Consider the following 20,009-nt stretch of genomic DNA (forward strand, 5'->3'; position numbering starts at 1 on the left):
GCGGCTGCCTCAGTTGTCGCCTTTCCCTGGGGCAGGGTTGGGTGAGGGTGGCTCCGGCCGTTGGCTCCGCTGCGGCCGTTGAAGCCCTCGGGAGCCGCCTCCTCATCCCGGGCTGCGCCGGGACTTCGCACCGGGTTTGGGCTTCGGGTGGTCCCTCCCGATGGGTTCCCCTCAGCGCTCCGCACAGGGCTGTTCTGCTTCCGTGGGGCTCTGCCGAGTCCTGAGAGCGGTCCCACTGAGGAGCGGCGGTTACGGGAGCGCACGGAGCGTGCTGGGATGGTGCCGTGGCACGGGGGCCGATCCTGCGTGTGTGACGGGGTGAAGGCACTGCTACAGTAGCGGTCTTCTGCTTGGTGGTACGCGGGAACGGCTGCAGGCTCCGCACAACGCTGCCCCTCCTCGGTGTCCCGGCACAGCCTGCGGTCCGAGCACGGTGCTCTGTGGGGCGCCCCTGGGGTCTGCAGCCGGTGTAAAGCCGATGGCTGCCTATGTGGGACGACCTTGTCGTGTTTTCGCTCACTTTCCCCAGCTCTGTAGTTCTGGGATTTCCAGTCTGCAAGAAAACGGGCTGCTCTGAAAGTAATGCCTCCTGTTTTACCATGCTGGCCAACGACATCAGAGGCGGATGTTAGTGGGATGGCAGTAGAGGCTGAACCTTCCCACCAGTATCCCATTACAGTTCGTTACCGTGTGACAGATGGCAGCAGAGGGGCACTGACAAAATGGCGTCTGACATGGAAGTGTGCATGAAGCAAAGGTGTGTCATTGCATTCCTCTGTGCGGAAAAAATGGCACCCATTGACGTTCATTGATGCTCGCGGAGTGTTTATAGAGACCAGACAGTGGATGTGAGCACTCACTGCCTCTCTGTGCTGCATTTCAGCCCTGGCAACAGTGGTTCACCTCTGCTGGTGCAGATTTTTGAGCGTGGTTCACAATCTCTTGTTCATACTTGGCAGAAATGCATAGCTAATGGCGGTGACTGCATTGAAAAACAGTGTTTTGTAGTTGAAAATTTGTGCTATCAAAGAATGTTATTGTTCTCTTTGTATCTGTTGTCGTTTCTATTGAAATAAGTAGGAGGCATTACTTTTGGAGTGACCTATGTTTATCTACGAAAGCAAGTTTCTTGATTTGAAAGAGTCAGCTGCTTTTCACGAATGTTTGTTGTTTAGAATGTTTGGTAACATTCTTCCTTTCAAATGGACGTGGGCCTGGTTGCATCTTCCTCACACATAGGCTGGTGGTAATTAAAAGGAGATGTGTGAAATCATGTTGCTGTGTGTTAGATTCTCTTCGGGTTTTGACTGCAAACTATTTGCTCGTGTTCACTCTCAGCTCCCCTGATGCTGACCATAATCAGCAAATGTATGCCTGAACATAACATGCCAAGCCCACACCAGGTGCAAAGTCTTTGTTTAAAAGGTTTATTAGTAAATCCATTTGTAGTTGTTACACCTGGGATTAACGCTCATGTCCAGGCATGATCTTGGGGCCGGATTCTGCGGGAGGGTTGGTGTAAGGATGGGTCTGACTCCAGGAAAGCTCTGTATAGGGAATGGTTTATGTGAGCTTGTCAAACTGAGAACTTAGCTCAGTTGTTGCTGAATTTACAAACATAATGCTGTGGCATTCTTCCTGTTGTTCCGGTCTGTTTTAAATATTCTGTAAGCTAATATTTACAAGGAAATCTGCTGTTCAATATTCTATATCATTGATGTTACTGAACAGCTTGAACTGGGTGCACTTTTAACTCCTCAGATCCCTTTGTGATACATGCAGGCACTGAAGAACGGAGTCTTTTTGTGTAATCTGCCCAGCTGTGTGTGTATGTGTGTCCAAAAATCTGATTCACACAGATTTTTCATGTAATGTCCTTAGTAGTCCTTTTTGTTAATACAGTAGTTGATGTAATGTAGCACAAACGTTCTATGGATAAAGGCTGTGTGCTCAGGCTGTACCTGTCTTTAAGCTTGAGAATTACTGGTGATGGTTTGTCAGGCATTAGTAGCCAAAGTTAAAGGGCTTGCTTAATGGAACAGATGGCCAAGTAACCATCATGTCAGAGAAAACAGCATGTATTCCGTGTATTCTTAGTTTAACACAAGAGGGAGCATGTCTAATCTTTAACCTTTAAATATTGCAACTTCGGAGAGGAAGCTTTAATTGTTGAGTGTCAACTAATTTATGTTCTGGGCTCCATGTGCAAATATTGATACAACCTATTTGTATTTCTGGCATGTTTTCAACTTTAGGTTGCAGCTGTTGATTTATAATACAAATGCTGGCCTGGTAAATGTGGAGATGAGAACTAAGATAATGATATTTTGAACTCGTTAAAATCTGTAGTTTCCTGCTGAATTTAACAAAATATTTATGGTTGTTTCTATTCGTGGGTATGGTTATTCATATACAGAGGTTGTACTTTGTTCTTTAATATTAGGTTAATGAATGTCTTCTGCTTAACCTACCATACAAAGTTATCAAGCCCAGGTTTAATTTAATTAAGTTCAGTTTAATTGCCAGTATGGCTTTGCTTTTACAGGTCCTGTAAATTCTACTACTCTGTTCGTAAACAGGAAACACAAATTTGGATCCGTTAAGAAGGTTTACATACTGCATCTTATTTTTCTTTGTCCCCTAGTGGTGTAAATGGAATAAAAATCAGTTTCCATTTTGTATTTGTCCAGTTGAATCATAATCTGTTAATGCTTGTTCTCGTTTAGCATCTTACCAGTGTATTAGCCATTAGTTACAATTCAGCAGAGCATACAGAATCCTCCAGCCTTGTTTGAAGATGTCTTAAAGGCATTTCCAGTTGTTTTCCACTTTGTTTTGGATTGATAGCCTCCATGTCAAGGTGGCAGAAGGGAATGTGTATCTCGATCTTTTCTCTCTTCACCACACAAAGCTGCTGTAGGGTTGGGCTGTAAGGATTAGGTAGGAGGGGGTGTTGCCATACAGGCAAGAAAGAGCTGTATTACCTGTGTAGATGGGTAGTTATGGTGCTGTCTGTGTTACAAAGTGGAAGCAGAAGCCTCTGCTGTACTCTTCTGGTGAGTTAAGATGTGTATGAGATATTGAGGACCTCACCTTTCATGTTAATCTTCTCTCTGAAGAATGGAAGTTTAAATTTATTATTTTTAGCATCTCCTGTATACGTAACAAGGCGTTAATATAGAAGTGGTTTGTCTTCAGAATATGCCCAGCAGCTCATTTGTGTTAGTAGGACAGAAATGCGAGGTGGCAGATGCTATTTTCAGATACCTTTAGATATTTAGGAGTTATGACTTTTAGGACATCTATGAGGATTTGGGAAATAAGTTCTTGGAGTATTTTGAGAGCTCCTTATTGGGAAAATTGTTGCTTTGTTGAGTTATTCACAGCAACAAAGTGTTTGAAAGGGGTTGCTCCGCATAGATGGATACCATTTCATTGCGTGTAATAGATACGAAACAGAACTGCAGTGTCAGAAATTCACAGAGAGCAGAGAGCCTTCTTTCGATGAACAAATGTTGATCTGCTGAGTTTTGTGAGGATAAATGAGCTCTTCTGTATCAGTCTGAAGGGGCAAAATGTTCACTTGGGTTTCTTGCCCAACAGTCTTTGTTTTGCATTTTTACATTAAATGCACAGTTTTACCTTAAAAGAAATGACTGATGTGCAGATCAAACACACTGCTTTCTTATTTTAGCGTGACTGTGAGGACACTTGGCTTATCAGAGGAAGATGCAGGTGTGCTCAGCAAGCAGCTGAGCTTCCAACCTTGCCTGGATGGATGGGAGCCGAACCCTCAGCAGAGGCCATGGGCAGCCCAGCAGTGTGAGCAGGCCATGAGAATTAGCAGGGATGGAGGAATTATGCCATGTTTACACAAAGCAAATTTCAGGTGTCAAAGGATTAGTGAATTTACTTTGATTTAAAAATATGTATATATAGACAGAGGGGGGCCAAAATACACAACGTAGATAAAATGCTTGTGAAATTTCTTTTTTTAAAAGAGCCCTATTTACGTTAAAAAACAACAACAACAACATTTGGGATGTGCTGCTCTGATGCAAGTGCTCAGCCTGCTGTGCTCCTGTAACTTTGTGAGTGATGTGAATGGGTGGGCTCGGATGCACAGGGGAGGGGGCTCACCTTGAAGCCCCCGTTTTAGCCGTGAGCACTTTGTTACTGCTCTGAGTCGCAGCCCCTGAGAAGTGGGGGGGCTGAGGAAGAAAGTGCTGACACAGCCCTAACTACGGAGCAGTGCCCTTCGTGCTGCTGCAGTGATTGTCCAGGCTGCGTTGTCTGCTTTCCTGTCATTGTGCCTCGCGTTGCTTTAATTCAGGGCATTTTTTAACTTTGTGAAAGTTTGCCATTATTTAAAGCCCGGAGCGGGTGGGAAGAGCAGAGCGGCGAGGCTGGAGGAGCGGGGACTTGTTCATCTCAGCCTGATCTTGTCAGTAACAGCCGAGCAGAGGGAGAGGGAGAGCAACTCCGGCTGGGGCAGCGCTCCAAAGGTTTGTCTGTTGTTTTTCTGCCGAAATTCCGCCTCGGTAGCGAAGCGTTCGGTATGCGGAGCGTTGCTCGCGATCCGCGGGTTCCGTAGTTGCGAATATGTGTGCGTTTCGGGGGCTGTTTGCCAGAGAGAAGCTTTGCCTGCGTGTGTGTGTGTCGGGGAGAGCGAGTGTGTGTTACGGTCGGGAAACGCTGAAGAAGAAGAAACCCTGTTGGTTCTCCATGCAAATGACCGCTTTGGTTGTAACAAAAGCCTTGATGTTGGGCTTGGAAAAATGATCTGACAGTGTAACAACCCCAGGCCACTTTCGCCATGTTTTTGTTTATTCATGTTTCATTCCGTTTGCCGTCGCTATCGCCCAGATGTTCCCGATTTCTCCGTTTTTACACCGTTGTGCCTTTTTGGAGTTAGCAAGGAAATGCGTGCAAGAATGTTAACAAAACGACGAGGTGTTGCAGATGTTTATACTTTAGTTCTTGCGCTCGCCGATCCTGGCAGAGGGATACCGTGCATATGAAGGAACGTAAGAAGCATCTGCTTTAACTGCCGAGCTTGTAATTTCCAAATGTGCCCATTGTAACTTGAATATTCGCATAAACAGATGAAGTGAGCACGTTCCCGGTGCGGTGGGGCCAGTCCAGAGCTCGTTTGTTTCCCAGGGAGGGGGGAAAAAAAAGGCAGCGAGTAAGAACGAGGAAAGGAATATCTGTGACACAACATGTATGCTCCTAGATAAACTCCTGCCATCTCGGAGTGCCTTTAAATATTTGAACAGCTTCTGTTAAGTCAAATAAAATTGGTTACCATGAGAGACAAAAAGTGTAATGGAATAGTTGGGCACACAGATGAAAACCTGAATGTAAAATTGCTTCAGAACCATTCCAAGAATTGAATTAGGCTGAAAATCTTTTTAATAACAGTCATAGTAACACGTTTAAACGTTGGAGCTTCTGAGATCCTGGAAAACAACACAGTACAGAGACAGCAGAGGTGGATGGCATGTTCTCTTGCGGTTGCATAAATTGAAATGTAATCGTCTACTAATGATATTAAAATCAGTCTGTTTAGAGGATTTTATGCTTGTTGGACGTATCAAAGCATACACAAATAAAAATCTTTAATCTTAAAGGACAATGATTCAGTGTCCGGAGCCAGTGGTTAAATCAGATGTGGTAACTATGGTGAGAGGTAAAGTTACTTAGCTTCTCACAGACCATGCATATGTGGATTTCTTTTTGTATAATGGAGATTAAGGAGAAAAGGATTCGAATCTACAGAGAAATTTTGAGCAGGAGACCTGTAGCCTTGCTCTGGGAATTAGCACAGAGGAGGCTTTTAGAACAGAGGCAGGATGGAAGTAAACACTCTCGTAATATGTATTGATGATAATTCTAGAAAGGAATCTTTCTGCTTGGGAATATCAACAGCAGCTCACACAGGAATGAAATCAATCCTCTCCGCATGAAAATAATCCTCCCACTCCAAGAAAAACAAATAATCAAACCCCAGCATAGATCTTCACCAAGTGACAGCATAAAATCAGGTGAAGTCTGATATTCTGAATTAAGTCATTTTAGGCTATTGCAGAATAAAGCAATATTGATTATTTGGATTGCATGGCGTTCCTATCTTTCAACACATATGATACATATTTAGGGTTTCTTTGAAAAACTTCAAACATGGCAGTCATATGAAGTGGGAAAACTAAATCAGAGTTTTAGTATTTTAGCCAGTAAATATTGGGGGAGTTTGAACTGCAGCCAGAGAGACTTTGACCTTCTTCCTGGTTTTCCTTGAGTGGAGAGGGTGCAGCGTTACCCGGGGCTTTTCAGGGAGGAATTTGAGATTATGCTGATCAGCTCAAGGGGTTATGGGTAGGATCGCCATGCCTACATGTAAGTTGTGTGTTCTGAGAATTTCTTGGGTTATGAATGAATAGCTATTGGGAATATATAGGAAACAGAAAGAGGAGAGGTCAGGCTTCATTTCCAGTAGGGAGGGACCATTTCTCACAGCACATGCACTATTACAGTGGAGAGACATGTTGGGAATAAGAGGTGTTCAGCTTCCTGGTCACAGAGGTTAAAACTTTCAAGATGTTAGGCCTTATATTAGAAGCACCTTTGATTTAATAAATAAATAACGTTAAAGCTCTGAGTTTCCCCTCCCTGCTAATGTAGTGATTGGAAAGAAAACCTGTGGAAGTCCCCAGGAGATCTAAGAATTCAGCACAGTTCATACACTTGATGTTAAAATGCTGAAGATGTTTGTTGATTTACTAGGAAACCTCTTTTAGCCCTTTGTGGGTCATAATCCCATACTTTCCTTTTTCAGCTGTTGTCAGTGTGTTATCAGATACTGTTCAGGAGAGCCCATTCACTTCTACAGTGCTGCACTGTGTTATACATGTGAATGGGATGTGTATTTTTGGACTTCAGGCAAGATGATAAGTAATAGGCCCAACTGCACTGTAATTCACATTGATTACGAATCTTTTTCACCATAGAGACCACAAATTCTATTATTTTTTCTTTTAAAATTATTGTTCCTTGAAAAATATTAGAGCACACTCATATTATGCCCTAAGTGGGAGAGAGAGAAAGAAAAGGATTCCTTATTGTTGTAGTAGGGGACAATACTTTGCTTTCTCCTTTTGTTGGAGTTGACATTAGAATGGAATAAGTACATTGTTATTGCATTAATAATCATTATTTCTGATGAAATTTTATATTGATGCAAAAAGCTTCCATACACTAGAGCAAAACTCAGATTTGGCTGCTGATGCATGATAATTAATTTAATTGTTCAATGTATTTTTGAATTGTTTTATCATTCTTTATGAGGCTGTGTGTAAGATATATATGTATGCCTGATAAGTCACGTTCAGGACACTGTACAGCTTTGTGGATAAGACAGTTTAAGTGTCTTCTTTGCTTTGCTATTGGATTGGGTCAAATCCATTCTCCTTTGTTTCTTCATAATTCCTTCTAAAGCACTTCAGTATCTTCTGATGAAATATTAAGCAATATTTTTGTTTTAGAGGGACATGCAACCAGTGGATAGTGTTTACTCATGTAGTACTTTAACATTTGTAATAAAAGTCATTAATCACTAAAATAAACAAATAAATCACTAGTTATTTCATAATGAAGTGTATCAGGAAGAATCCCAAGGATAGTGCTGATGAGGTATTTCCACAATATGGCTATTTCTGAAACTCTCTAAGTAGCTGGTTATCAGGTGGCTGGTTCATACCTTGATACTGAGTACTGACAGAATATCAGTCTCCTAACATTAGGACAAGAGGCAGGTCTTAACTGACTTGCTCAGCTGTTCTGAGATCAGCCAGAAGTGTAGTTTTAGCATCATCTTAGGATGTTGGGATGGGGGGGAAAGGGGCTCTCTATTTCCCCAGTGAGACTGCTGTGGAGAGGGAGCTTCTGGCCTTCTCAATTGTATTTGAAGATTGCAAAGACAAGAAATGGAGAATTTCACTGCAAACAGCTGTGTTTGTGCTCAAACAGATGAAGAGTTTCAGTTAAGCCACTGCATCTTCAGAAGCTGAATGAAGGTTTGCAAGATTAAGTTTTACAGTATTTATCGTGTTCTGCTTGCATGTGCAATGGAAATGTGCGTGGAAATTCTTCAATGCAATGCAAAGGCTGAGCTGTTCAAAGGTGTTTGAGAAATGATTCTCACTCCATTTTCACTTCATGCAAAGCTATCTAAATAGGTTTCAGGTGCAGTGTAGGGTATATGGAATAGCTTAGTGCTGAAAGAATGTGAAGCAAAGTTTAGAGAGAATTAGAGTGAACTGTCAGCCCCTACAGGTTATTCATCACAGTTCACGGTATGGTGATTTGCCAGGGGCTGATAAATTTTATCAATAAAGCCCTTGCCTGAGAGGAGCAGGTAAATATTAAATTGAAGAAATTGTAGTTGGAAATACAAGTTGCATCTTAAAATGCCACTGTTTCCTTCACGTGTCTCTCCTCTTGAATTATCTCTTAGAGTCTTCACCTGCTACAGTCTGTATTTTGTTACTGAAAATGGTGACCTGCTGCATTGTCTCGTTGGGTGTAGTTGAAAAAGACCCAAACACTTGAAAATACAGTTTTATTGTTTGAAGAGTAAGTTCATTCTAAAAAAATCTTCAGAATCTTAAAAATAAAATGTCTCCAACAGTTTTCCATTTGTCAGGAATGTTTTTTCTTCATCTGAAGAACAAGCCAAGATGGCTTAGTTTGTAAAATTTGTTTATACAATGATATTTTCTCTCTACACAGTGCCTGGAATATGTCTTAGAACATAAATAATAGGATAAATAAAAGTTTTTGTATCCAATCAGCTTCTGTTTATCTTTCTCAGTAAGAAGTGTGGGTACAGAGAAGGGATTTCTGGCTTTGAGAAGCTTTGTGCCCTGTCTGGAAGATTCGGATGTTTCTTAGCTGGGTAAATCTTAGAACCACAACTGTTGATTTTTTCCCTTTAGAACAATAAAGATCAGGTGTGTTTTCTGTGAAAATCATTATAGCTATTGCTTTGTTGTTAAGGCATTTCTCTGCCTTTCTAGCCATGCTTGGGGTGAGGAAAGGTAACCAGTGAGGTTGTGAACTGGTAATGCATGTAGAGGTTGGAATAACATCCCTGTATTTTGCAGGGAAATAATGACAGTTGCAAAGCTTTTGTGTGCCCCTTTTTCTTAAATCTGTCCTAATCTGTTGTCTTTTCCCTGTTTTGCTTCCTTATACTCCTCCAAGAAAAGCATAGCATGATATTTTCTTACATCTTTAACGGCCAAACGTATGGGCGCACGGATGCAATCTCTTGTTGTTGTTGTTTATGCTACTGTATGACAGAGAAGTAGAGGTAGAAGTCAGTAATAAATTAATAGATTATCTTGAGTACTTTTAAGCATATTATCTTTGTTGTTGTTTCCTTTTTTTAAACATCCACTCTCACCATCCATCCCTGCTGTGAGGGAGTGATATCAGTGTCACAGCCGTTCTGGCTTTTCAGCATAAGTGATGTGAATTTGATCTAATGCAGTTAGTATATCATTCTTCAGGCCCTCTGGTAGGAATAGATAGGAAAAACAAAAGCCATAATATCCTCCAGTGTGAGCTGAGAGAAGGTGACCAGTGGAATTTTGACAGACAAGCAGTTGGATTGATCAGTTATACTTGAGCTGTTGCCTATTGGCTGATGCGTTCACCCAAAATCTCGGCACAGAAATTAAAGATCCTGTGTCAGAGTAGCTGGGAAAGATGCTCTTGAGAAAACTGCCATTTCCCATTCTGCTCAGTAACTGTGGGACAGGAAATTGGCTCTACAGATTCTTACCCCCTGGGAAGTGAGACTGAGGGAAGTCAAGATTGTGGTAGGGTCATTGGTCTATAAAAGCTAAGCAGATGAAATCCTCTAATCTATTTAAGAAAAACTATTACTTTGAGCCCTAAATTATTAGGCTGGTGAAGATGTCAAAAACAAGATGACATATTCATTCCTGTAGGAGCTATTTAAAATCTAACTTTACTGATCCTGACATCACTGTATCAAAACAAACTCTCATATTTTGATTGTAGGTCAAAGTTTCTGGACCTTATTGATACTTATTTTGAAGAGACTTGATTAAATGTAGGTCTCACTGCTTTCTACTCCTGCATCTCTGTTTGCCCATGAAAGAGAGGGACTGTGGAACTGCTGGAACAAAAAGTGCCGAAAAGGTTGCCTGCTCCCATTGAGGAGGGATGGAATATAATCCTGCAGAGGACAGGAAGTTAGCAGTCGTGTAAGTAAGAAAGGATAGTTTTGAGTTTCTATTTAGCATTGTACAGCAAAATTGATAGACAATAAATTAGGGGATATGACAGATATTTAAATCAATTTCAAATGTCATTCTAAGTTTTTGAATGCTTGCCTTTGACTTTTTCAGCTCTGATTTTTCACTACAACTTTGTTCATCTTTTTTTTTTTTCAGTTTTATCATGATTTGATAGTATTTTGTCTTACAGTAATATATTCTATGTGTATATATTTATATATATATATATTTGTAATTTAAAGCCCACAGCAATTGCTTTGCCTGCTAGTCACATGCTTCCCAGAAATGCCAGTAAGATTTTCTGTCCCTTTGGGTGTATTTCCAGTGAGGGCAATGCCTGAATAAGGTAAAGAAAGGTACAGCAGTTTAATCTTGAGGTGATAAATAATAGATTGTGATTGTCTAGATTCATCTTGAGGTAAATATGGAGTCTGTTAGCAAGCAGAAGATGTAGGCTGGAGTTTTCTGTGTGGAGAGGTATGTAAGATAAAATGCTAAGCTGACCTTTCTAAAACATCAGTAGCACCTTCTGACAAAAACTGTGACTAGTCCTGAAAGTTCCTCAGTGTGTTTGTTCACTTATTAAAATACTTGTTGTCAGTGTTTTCTGTTCCAGTGTTGTGATTTTGGAAGTGTTTTTCCATCTTTGTAATAATGGTGAACACGATATTATTTGAGTACTGATAGTTGGTGATCCTCAAATTGTTTGGATAAGGGTGAAGCCTAAAATCTTTTCTACTGATTTAAAAGTATGAATGAAATATTCTGACTCTTGAAAGTTAACGTTGCAGTGTGCAGAGCATCAGACCGTGTGAACAGCCGGGCTGGTAGTGTTTTCAGGAAGCCACTTCATTGTACGTGGCAACCATTTCCATGCTGCTGTGTGCTGTGGATTCTGACAGTATCTCAGGATCTTCATACAAAAACATCAGTGTTGGAAAACAAATGATCTGGGTGTGAAACAATGGCTTGTTTCATACCTCGTGCCAATTTCTTTTGAGTTTTCCTTGAAGTTAGAGCACTGCTTCTTTCATGATAAGTTGATTACCTTTTCTTAATATAAATTAAGGTGATGTTTTTGTCTGAATTCTTAACTGTAATATTCAGACTAGACTACTTTTGTACGCTGGGAAGAGTGTGGTCTTCATTTCGTCATTTAGCTTTACACTTAATTTATCAAATTGTTTTAGCATTTATCATTTCGCTAATGGATTCACAGTGTACTTTTTTAGTGGTACAAGCATCAGTTTCTAAGAAAATGCCCACTGCAGCTTCAGAATTCTTTCCATTGGTAACTGACATGAAATTGATTGTAGATGGCAGTAACCAAATTTCCCCAATTCTGGAAGAGACTGTGTATGTACTGAAGTCCCCAAAGCCAAAAGTATACCTGAAGTTGTCATCAAGGTTTTTTTTTGAGCCAACAGCTATTTTATTGTGAGTGTGGAAAAGTCTCTTTTGTTAATAGGCCATTACCAATGCTAACTTAGAAATGACAGTCATTATCATTGCAAATAGTAACCACTGAATATTTGATGGGAAACACCCAAAGCAGGCTATTAACTGCCAAGTGGTTAAAAACATGCAGTGCAAATGTTAATTTGTCCTGTCATCTTGGGTAGTTAGGAAAGCATCTGATGTGGTAGTAAACCTGTTTTTCTCTTTTTTGCTATTAGCAGTCTCAGTGTCTGCTTTAGAATCACTGAATTGTAGGGGTTGGAATGGGCTTCTATAGCTGGTCTAGCCCAACCCAATGAAAGGCACAGTGTAAATAAGAAGTATTATAGACATCAAATAGTTGTAATGAGAATCGTTTGAAGAATGTTTGTAGAGTTATGGTTCAGATTTGGTGCACTTTGATGACAGGGATGTTACGTATTTTTTCAGTGCAGGATTGTAGTGAAATTCTGATCTTGAAATAGTGTTATGCCCAGCTACTTGTCAAAATAATCTGTCCAGATGTTACAGCTGATATCTCTCTTTATCCTAATGATTGCATTCTTTAGTTTCACTGCTGTGAAAGATTTCCACAGTTTGCATCCCGATTCACACTCTTTGAAATTGGTGTTCGAACTGACATCGAGACTGACAATAAAAGTAGGTCTGATGAAAGTAGTAGCACACCACAGTAGATGACAATACAGCATCCTCTTATTGTTGGCTTTTCAAAATCTGTGTATATACCTCTGAATAAGACAAACTCAAGGTTGAATAAGACTGAATTCAGTTTGAATTTTAAATAAAGGAAAAAATTTTGAATAAAGGAAAAATATTACTGTATGGTAACAGACATTTTATTTTACGTGTATGCTGATGCTTTAGGGGAGAAGTTGATTTTTGAAAACCAACTATTACTTGTAATGAAACAGGTACATGCACAAAATGAGTTATGTATTGGGTTTTAACAAGTAAGTGATATATCAAAGACAACGGTTTCCAGCAGTATTTTCTTTCTGGTTTTATCTGTTACCCTTGACAGACTGTACTCATAAGCAGAATAAGCAAACATCCTGTCCCTCTTCAGTCTTTCTACCAAAATAAATAATGCTACTTTCAACCAAATACATTTTACTTTAAGTCAAAGAAAGACACGTCATGACTGTTGGCAGTCATGTATTTCAGAGCAGACTTTCTGAGGAAGGCTTCTCTCATCAGGGTTGACTCTTGTGTGGCTAGGAAGGTTATACTAATTGCGTGTTGGGGAATTTCTGCTGCAGTTCTTGTGTGGGAAAAGAATTTGTCATGTTGCCAGCTGCACAGCCCAGAGCCAACAAGAATCTGGAATTTGAATTGACAGGCCAGAAGCTTTCATTGTTTGGGTTTTCAGAGATCCTAATACAATCCAAAAAGGATCTTGAGAATTTTCTGTTTTGAGATGTGTGCTAAATCTTGTGTGAGATGAATCAGAGTTGAATCAATACAGAATTTATATTTATGGTGTCTTATAGATCAATTTTTGCTTCTCCTGGATATTACATCCATCTTTTTTTCTTTGAGTATGACTCAAGTAATAGAAGTTGGATTGACACAGTGAGTAGTTAAAGCTTGCAAAAATCTTTCTGGTAATACAGTTACTTAAGTGTGATGTAGATGGACTGAACTGTAAGTGGCGCTTGCTTGGAAGTACAGCAAAAGCCCAGGTGGATGTGCTGCACTTCTCTGTAGTGAGATCTTTCATGGACTCCAGTGGGCTAAACAAGAGGGTACAGATGTGTTGTTGTAAGGCTGCATTATTCAAAAAATCTACCCTACTTTTTTGTCATACTAGTAAAAAAGAAGGTTCAGCACTGTAGGTATGTGTCCCTCCTAGAGGCATGGAGAAGAAAGTTTCAGTGGCTCTCTGCTCCTTCAGAGCAAGTGTGCTATAGTCAAAGAACAAATAAACTGAGCTTATTTTTAACAAATATTCTTAATGTGGGGAGAGGAGTAAAGAAGACTGAACTTAGCTTCATTTTAACTGCATTCCCTGTAATATACTTCAGATGTAAAAGCAGAATAACAAAAAAAAAAATGATGTGCTGACAGTTTTCAATTTTCCACTTTTCAACTGTAGAATGTCTTCACTGTGGGTCATTGCATCCATGTGGGTTATGTTAAGAGTTATGCAATGATATTATTATTAACTAAAGTAACTTTAAGTATTTGTGAGAGCTCTGAAACAGGAGGAGTTTTGACAGTGTGCATCTCATTCAATTTTGAAAAATGAAATTCATAGTTAATCTTACAACGCTGAAGCAAGCATTACATTTAGTTCTAGTTCTACGTTTATTTTTAATCTTCACTATTTATTTGGGTGAAGTACTGATATTGGAGACCTTGGGAAAACAGAAAAGAGTCAACCTCTCAAATGCCCTGAAAGTTTGTGTTAAAACAAGGGTCTGGTGTCATGGAAATGGCTTGGAGCTTCTGGATGGGACACTTGCTGCCTCTAGGTACAGATCTTCAGATGGCGTTAGCAGTAAGAGAATTTATGATTTAGAGATGACATTGAAATTTGTGTTCTGGATGCAATTTGTCATAGAAAACTTGTCTTATCTGATGTTGATAAAGCCATAAATTAATGTGATAGTGACATTTACATGATGCTTCTGCCTTTGTGGATTTAATGGATTTGGATTCTAGTTGATGAACTACAAAGATGGTATAGACCTGAAAAGTAAAAGAATAACTACTGTATCTGCCCTATGTTTTAGTTTTTCAGCACAGTAAAATGCTATCAAGCTATATAAAACACAGTTGACATCTGTTTGGTATTAAAACATATCCACTGATGCTCTTGTGGCTCATTCCTACCAAAGCCAAATGTTTTCCTTATACTGCCACTGGAATCAACAGGGAAAATCTCAGTGATGTTTCATGCTGGTATGGCCATGAAATTGAGATAATGCCTTCAAGATTCCTTTGTATTACTACTCAGTATCACCGGAAGAGAGGACTTGTTGGTAGGTGTAGGGCCGAATATCCATGAGAAGTCAACAGAAGTTAAGGCAAACAGCTTTCACGTAGAAGTCTGGCTGGTAGGCCTTCCTCTTAGACAGAACAGGCAATAATTCAACCTGTTACTTACAGTTCTTCAGTATTGATGACCGAAAGTCTGAAAATTATCTACAAAGAGGTTTTCAGTTTTGCTTTAAGCAAGCTGTGTAGCCTTTTCTATTTCTCTATGATGAATTGCTCTTAAAAATACTCCAATGTTTTCTTTTGATTTTATTTTGGGCAGGTGTTTTATTATTAAGGCAGAATTAAGTAAATTAAGCTGTAAATGAAGAAATAGTTTTAATGTTCTTTGAAGACTTTTTGTTTGCTTGTTTGGCAATCTTGTACTCTGGATTTCCAGTTTCTTTACAAACAACAAGATATGAGATGCATTTAGTTGTCATGTGAACTTAAGTCTGGAAAATCTTGACTTGGAGAGGGGAATAAAAGGAGTTAATTTGAAGAGGAGCTTACGAAGGGCTGAAGTAACAGCTTTCAGGTGTGCAAGAAGTTTTTGTAGGGTCATGGTGAAGAGTACAAGAAATGATGGACTTGGATCTCAGGAAGAGTTAGCCAGGTTGAGCTTTACTGAAATAAACCAGAAGATTTTATTTTATTTTAAAGCATAATGATACAGAATCTCTGGGATCAGCTGCTTGGCAGCCCTACGCAGTCTGTGTTGACCAAGACCTTAAGCTGCAGGTTGGACAACTTGTGTCAGGAATGACAGAAGCATTGATGAGCAGAGCTCGGGAAGGGAGTGGCCAGACGACCCTCTGAGCTCTCTCTCCCAGTAATTTTTTCTATGAGCCTCCGAATAGAATAGGGCGAGCATGAGAAGTCTGTGTATTTGTCACCTTTTTTTTATTGTGGTTCATAAGGAAAGAGAGAGAACTTCTAGTCAACATTCATTTTTTTTTTTATTTTATTTTGGGCATGTGTTCTGTGGCAGTGAACTACCAATGCTAATTAGCATGTTTCACTACTTTCCAGTATGACTCTGTAAGCGTTATATTCCATCAGTTTGCCAAGATTCAAGTTGTCTGTTCATTTCAGAGTGTTCTCTAATACTTGTAATGTATGCAAGGCCATTAGTATGCGGCTGTTTAGCAGCACCAGTCAATGAGTTGGGGCGATCTGTGCTTCGTTTTTCATTGCTTTTGAAAAAATGCCTCTTCAGAACGCGCCAGCTTTTCCTTTTCTGCAGTTTGGCCTTAATGATAGGAGAGACAGCTCTGGAGCATTTTCTTCCTGTGGGTTTTTTAATCTGGTGTGGCCTGCTATTTTATAAACTCTCTAAGTGCATTTGGGTAAATGCTTATTCAGCCCTCGTGGGTTTATTCGTGACTATATCGCTGAAGTATTTGGGAGTTCATTATGTTCATGCTTCCACATGAATGAAGTTGTTTTCTCTGAAAGTAGAGTTTTTTAAGATTTTTTTCTTGTTAATTTCCAAAGCTGTTGACCTACTGTTATGTAATTGTGCAATTACTCCTTATGTAATAGAAGCTGAGCACTGGAATATATTCTTGCTCGGCCACGTGTGCTAATTTGCACTGCTGAGTCTCCAGGAGGTGGGTAGGAGTTCAGGTGCACGGCCCAGGCTCTTCTCAGTTTGCACTCCTAATTTTTGTTTCCACTTAAAGATGAGAGACTTAATGAGCTGATGTCCAAGTATCCTCCTGGCATAGTCTAAGACACCAGCAGTAACCCATTAAGTGTCTTGAGAATTTACTGGTCCATCTGAAAGTCATGCCCTAAAATGCGGTGGTTGTATTTATCTGTTGTTCACAATAAGAACAATTCTTCCTACAGTTGTAGGATGGAAGGAATTGATTTTGTCTATGTCAGGATGTGTGTACAGACAGCCTGAAGTTACCCTTGAGAAACAGTAACTTTCCTTTTATTTTTCATGGCCTCAGGGCTGGTTGGTGAGACCTAATTAAGTTGGATGTTAAGAGGCCCACCTACAGAAACAGTCTGTTCAAATCGGTCAAATGAACTTTAATTAAAAGCAGGCACCCAATAATGACTGTATTTCTTTTAAGGTTCTATCTACTATGAATTTATACTCAAGTTTTTTTCCTTTTTTTTTTTTTAATCAACAAATTCACTTAAAAAGTGTCTGCTCTGAAATGCACTTACTTGCTATTTGAAAAATATCAAACTTTTGATGTGGAAATAAGTAAATGTTGTTTAGACTGTGTAATTTGAACTGTTCATTAATTCAAAGGTTTAATAAAGCTATTTCCCAGACAGCTTTCAGTGCCTGATGGGAAGTTAAATTCCTGAATTTTACCCTAGGAATGAAGAATTATTTGAACTCCTAAGCTTGGTTCTTTTTGTCTCCCTCTTCTTGAAGGTTAATTCCTCAGAACTTCCTTTTGGATGGTTTGAAGAATTGTGTGCATTCTGTTGCCAAAATAGCCCATGGAAACGTGGCAGTGCTTCATGTGGTTCTGAAACTGAAAGCAAGGCACTGTGGAATGTGCTATGTTAGCATGGCGGGGCCTGGGATTCCTTTGGTTGTTCTCAAATTAATCAAAACTGAATTCATGCACTCAGAAGCTACTAAAGCTTTTAAGGTGTTGGGTTTTTTTTTTTTTTTCCTTCCTCTCTTGGTTTGGTATTTCCATAGCAGAAAGCAAGTTTCTAGATATCCACATAAGTGGAACCGCTCATCAAGATAAATCAGTAGGATATGTTGTATCTTCTCTTAGAGTCATAGATTTCCTTGGCTCTCTGTTCAAATAATTCATTACTACGTTTTGCCTGCAGACTTTTTTATGGTGTTTTTTTTTGCTGAAGGGTAATGTCCCTGTTGACCTATATCATAACTACAGACTGCTCTGTAGATTTATCTAATTGATACTGTTTATTGAAAATAAAGTTCCCCCTAAACTCGCTGTGCTATATTTTGCATTCCTTTCTGGCTTAATCCATACAGTGGCTCTGTGTTAGTCATAAAGTTGTGGTGCTCGTTAACGTTAGCTAGACAATAAAATAGGTAAATAATGCACAAAGAAATGATACACAGAAATTCTTGCGCTGTACCATTGCTTGTTTTGAAGTAGTCCCCTAATAACAGGTCATGCTAGGCTATCAGAATGATCCCTGGAATCTCACACATGAAAAATTGGTTTAAAATGAACCAAAATTTGAAAGTAGTTCATTACATCATTCTCTTTGTCTTTTTTGGTACTTTTTGTTACAGTTGAATCTCTTCAGTATGTTATAAATGAACCAAGAATATATTTGTGGTAACTAAACCTTAACTTTATAGCTTGTATTGTTTCACTCCTGTTCTTCTGAGGAGGCTGGAATAGAGAGTTTGCGGAGTGTTTTGTAAATTCTTGCATGGTACAATTTAAAGTAATGAGTATCTCATTGTGTGACTAGAATTACTCATAAATTTGCATTCCTTGTTTTTCATTCTCGGTGTGTAAACAGCTACAGGGAAAGTGCAGGAAAAAGTATGCTGAGTCTTAGAAATATTTATTAAGTTCTCCATTCTGTGATTAAAATTTGTCTAATTCGCAAGCGTTTTACATTCAAGTTTCAACATATGTTTTAATGAATATCTTCTCATAATGGAATAAATGAAGAGTAGTTTAAATAGTATATCAGAGTATTTTGTAGTTCAGGATTTGGAGTACATAAGAATTTCACACTGAGTATGGTTTATTAGTTATTAAAGGAGAGGGGAATGGGGGAACATAAGGTAGTGCTTTCATTTGTTTTGAGCTTTTCTTGCCACTTAGTTATTTCTTCAATGATAGCATTTGTATATGAGGTTTATGCATTTTTTTGTTTTGCAAAAAATATACTTAGAAAATGACTCAAATATTCTAAAAATAGCTGCCAAATATTTGTATGCTATTTTATTCTGTGAAATGGAATTGCAGGAGCTCTGTAGAAATGAGAATTGATCTTCCATTGATGACTGATAAGAGAGGTGGTCAGCCTGAACTTAGCGCGCTGAAGACCAAATGAGGAGTCGCTGAACTTGTGGAACTTTGCAATATACTTGGTTCTTTCAAGGAGTACTTGAAGTACATGAAAAACTTTTGGATGTTAAGTTCTGTTAAACACTTCCATTCCCATTTGATTGCCTGTTACTTGTAGCAAGTAAAGCCATAAGGAATGCAAAGAAAGTTGTATAGACTTGGATACCATGTGCTGGTGACCAGCCATCAGCATAGGCATTGGTCTGCCTTAGCAAGGACTGAACAAAGCAAACGACACAAATTCTTTCCAGTGTTTCAAACAAACATCCTTTGTTTCTTTTGGCGATACAGCTTAGCCAGGGATTTTGCTGTTAAAAACGACTAAATGAAAAAGACTTATTTTGATTTAAGAAACTTTTGGAACTTCATCATTGAAATCATCTACATTATTGTTGGAATGAACAGTTTGTGACTAACAGCTCCAACATAAACCTTTTAGACAAGTGTGAATTTTATACTAATATGGGATGTTGCAAATAAAGAAAAAGAAAACAAAAAAACCTTGAGATTTGATTTTAAAATTAAAATGTTTGTGGAATTGGTTGTAGTTGAACAATTCTGTAAAGAAATTATTTCTCCAGCCCAGAGGGGGTAAGGAGGAGATGAACTGACTTCTGATTCTTCAGCTACTTAACATCAGTGGTGTTTGTGATCCAGGATCTGTGAAGCGTGGGTCTTCAGAATGTAAACCTCCGCTGGGAACCGATAGCGTCCAAAAGAGCCTTACATTTGTTTGTGGGCATTCAGAAGCATCCCTGCAGCTGCGAAATGGCTGAAAAAGGAGGAGCTGTTCCACCTTTCCATTGTTTGGCAGAAAATTGGAAGGATTGATTTTGGAATTATTTCAGATTTGATAATTGATTGGAATTTGACCCAGACCTGAAAAAGTCGCTTCATCCAAATACAAACCTCAGTAAATAGGTTCTGCCTGTGAACCTGTAGTCCATTAAGATTAACATTGCTGTCAAAATAAGAATGCGGGAGCTGAAAATAAGGAAGTTAATGTTTGAACTGTTAAATCTTTCAGATGCTTACCTGTTCCTGTTTCCAAAGTGGAGATCACATGTTGAATCCAGACAAGGGGTGAAGAAACCCACTGGGGCAGGTCCAGTGAGACATCATTGTGTCGTTTCGTGTGTAAAAAGACAATCTGCTGTTCCTTCCTTATCCTCCAAGAAGGTCTAATGCCTTTTGGCTG

At 39.3% G+C, this 20,009-nt stretch overlaps 1 protein-coding gene across 19 annotated transcripts in view; it reads left to right on the top strand.

The window, feature by feature from the left end:
• Positions 1-20,009, top strand: part of CTBP1 (C-terminal binding protein 1) — a 221,785-nt gene that overhangs the window by 207 nt on the left and 201,569 nt on the right. For 2 of the 19 annotated variants that reach the window (XM_046940254.1, XM_046940257.1), the window contains exon 2: positions 530-4,505. The exons of 14 other annotated variants lie outside the window; for them this stretch is intronic. The gene's annotated coding sequence lies outside the window, so the exon portion shown is untranslated. Of the gene's footprint in view, positions 1-529; positions 9,012-10,089; positions 10,296-20,009 lie in introns of those variants that run through there. 3 more of the 19 variants (XM_046940236.1, XM_046940237.1, XM_046940235.1) reach the window with 3 other exon arrangements.

The sequence above is a fragment of the Gallus gallus genome, chromosome 4 (assembly GCF_016699485.2).
Source record: "Gallus gallus isolate bGalGal1 chromosome 4, bGalGal1.mat.broiler.GRCg7b, whole genome shotgun sequence".
Classification (NCBI taxonomy): domain Eukaryota; kingdom Metazoa; phylum Chordata; class Aves; order Galliformes; family Phasianidae; genus Gallus; species Gallus gallus.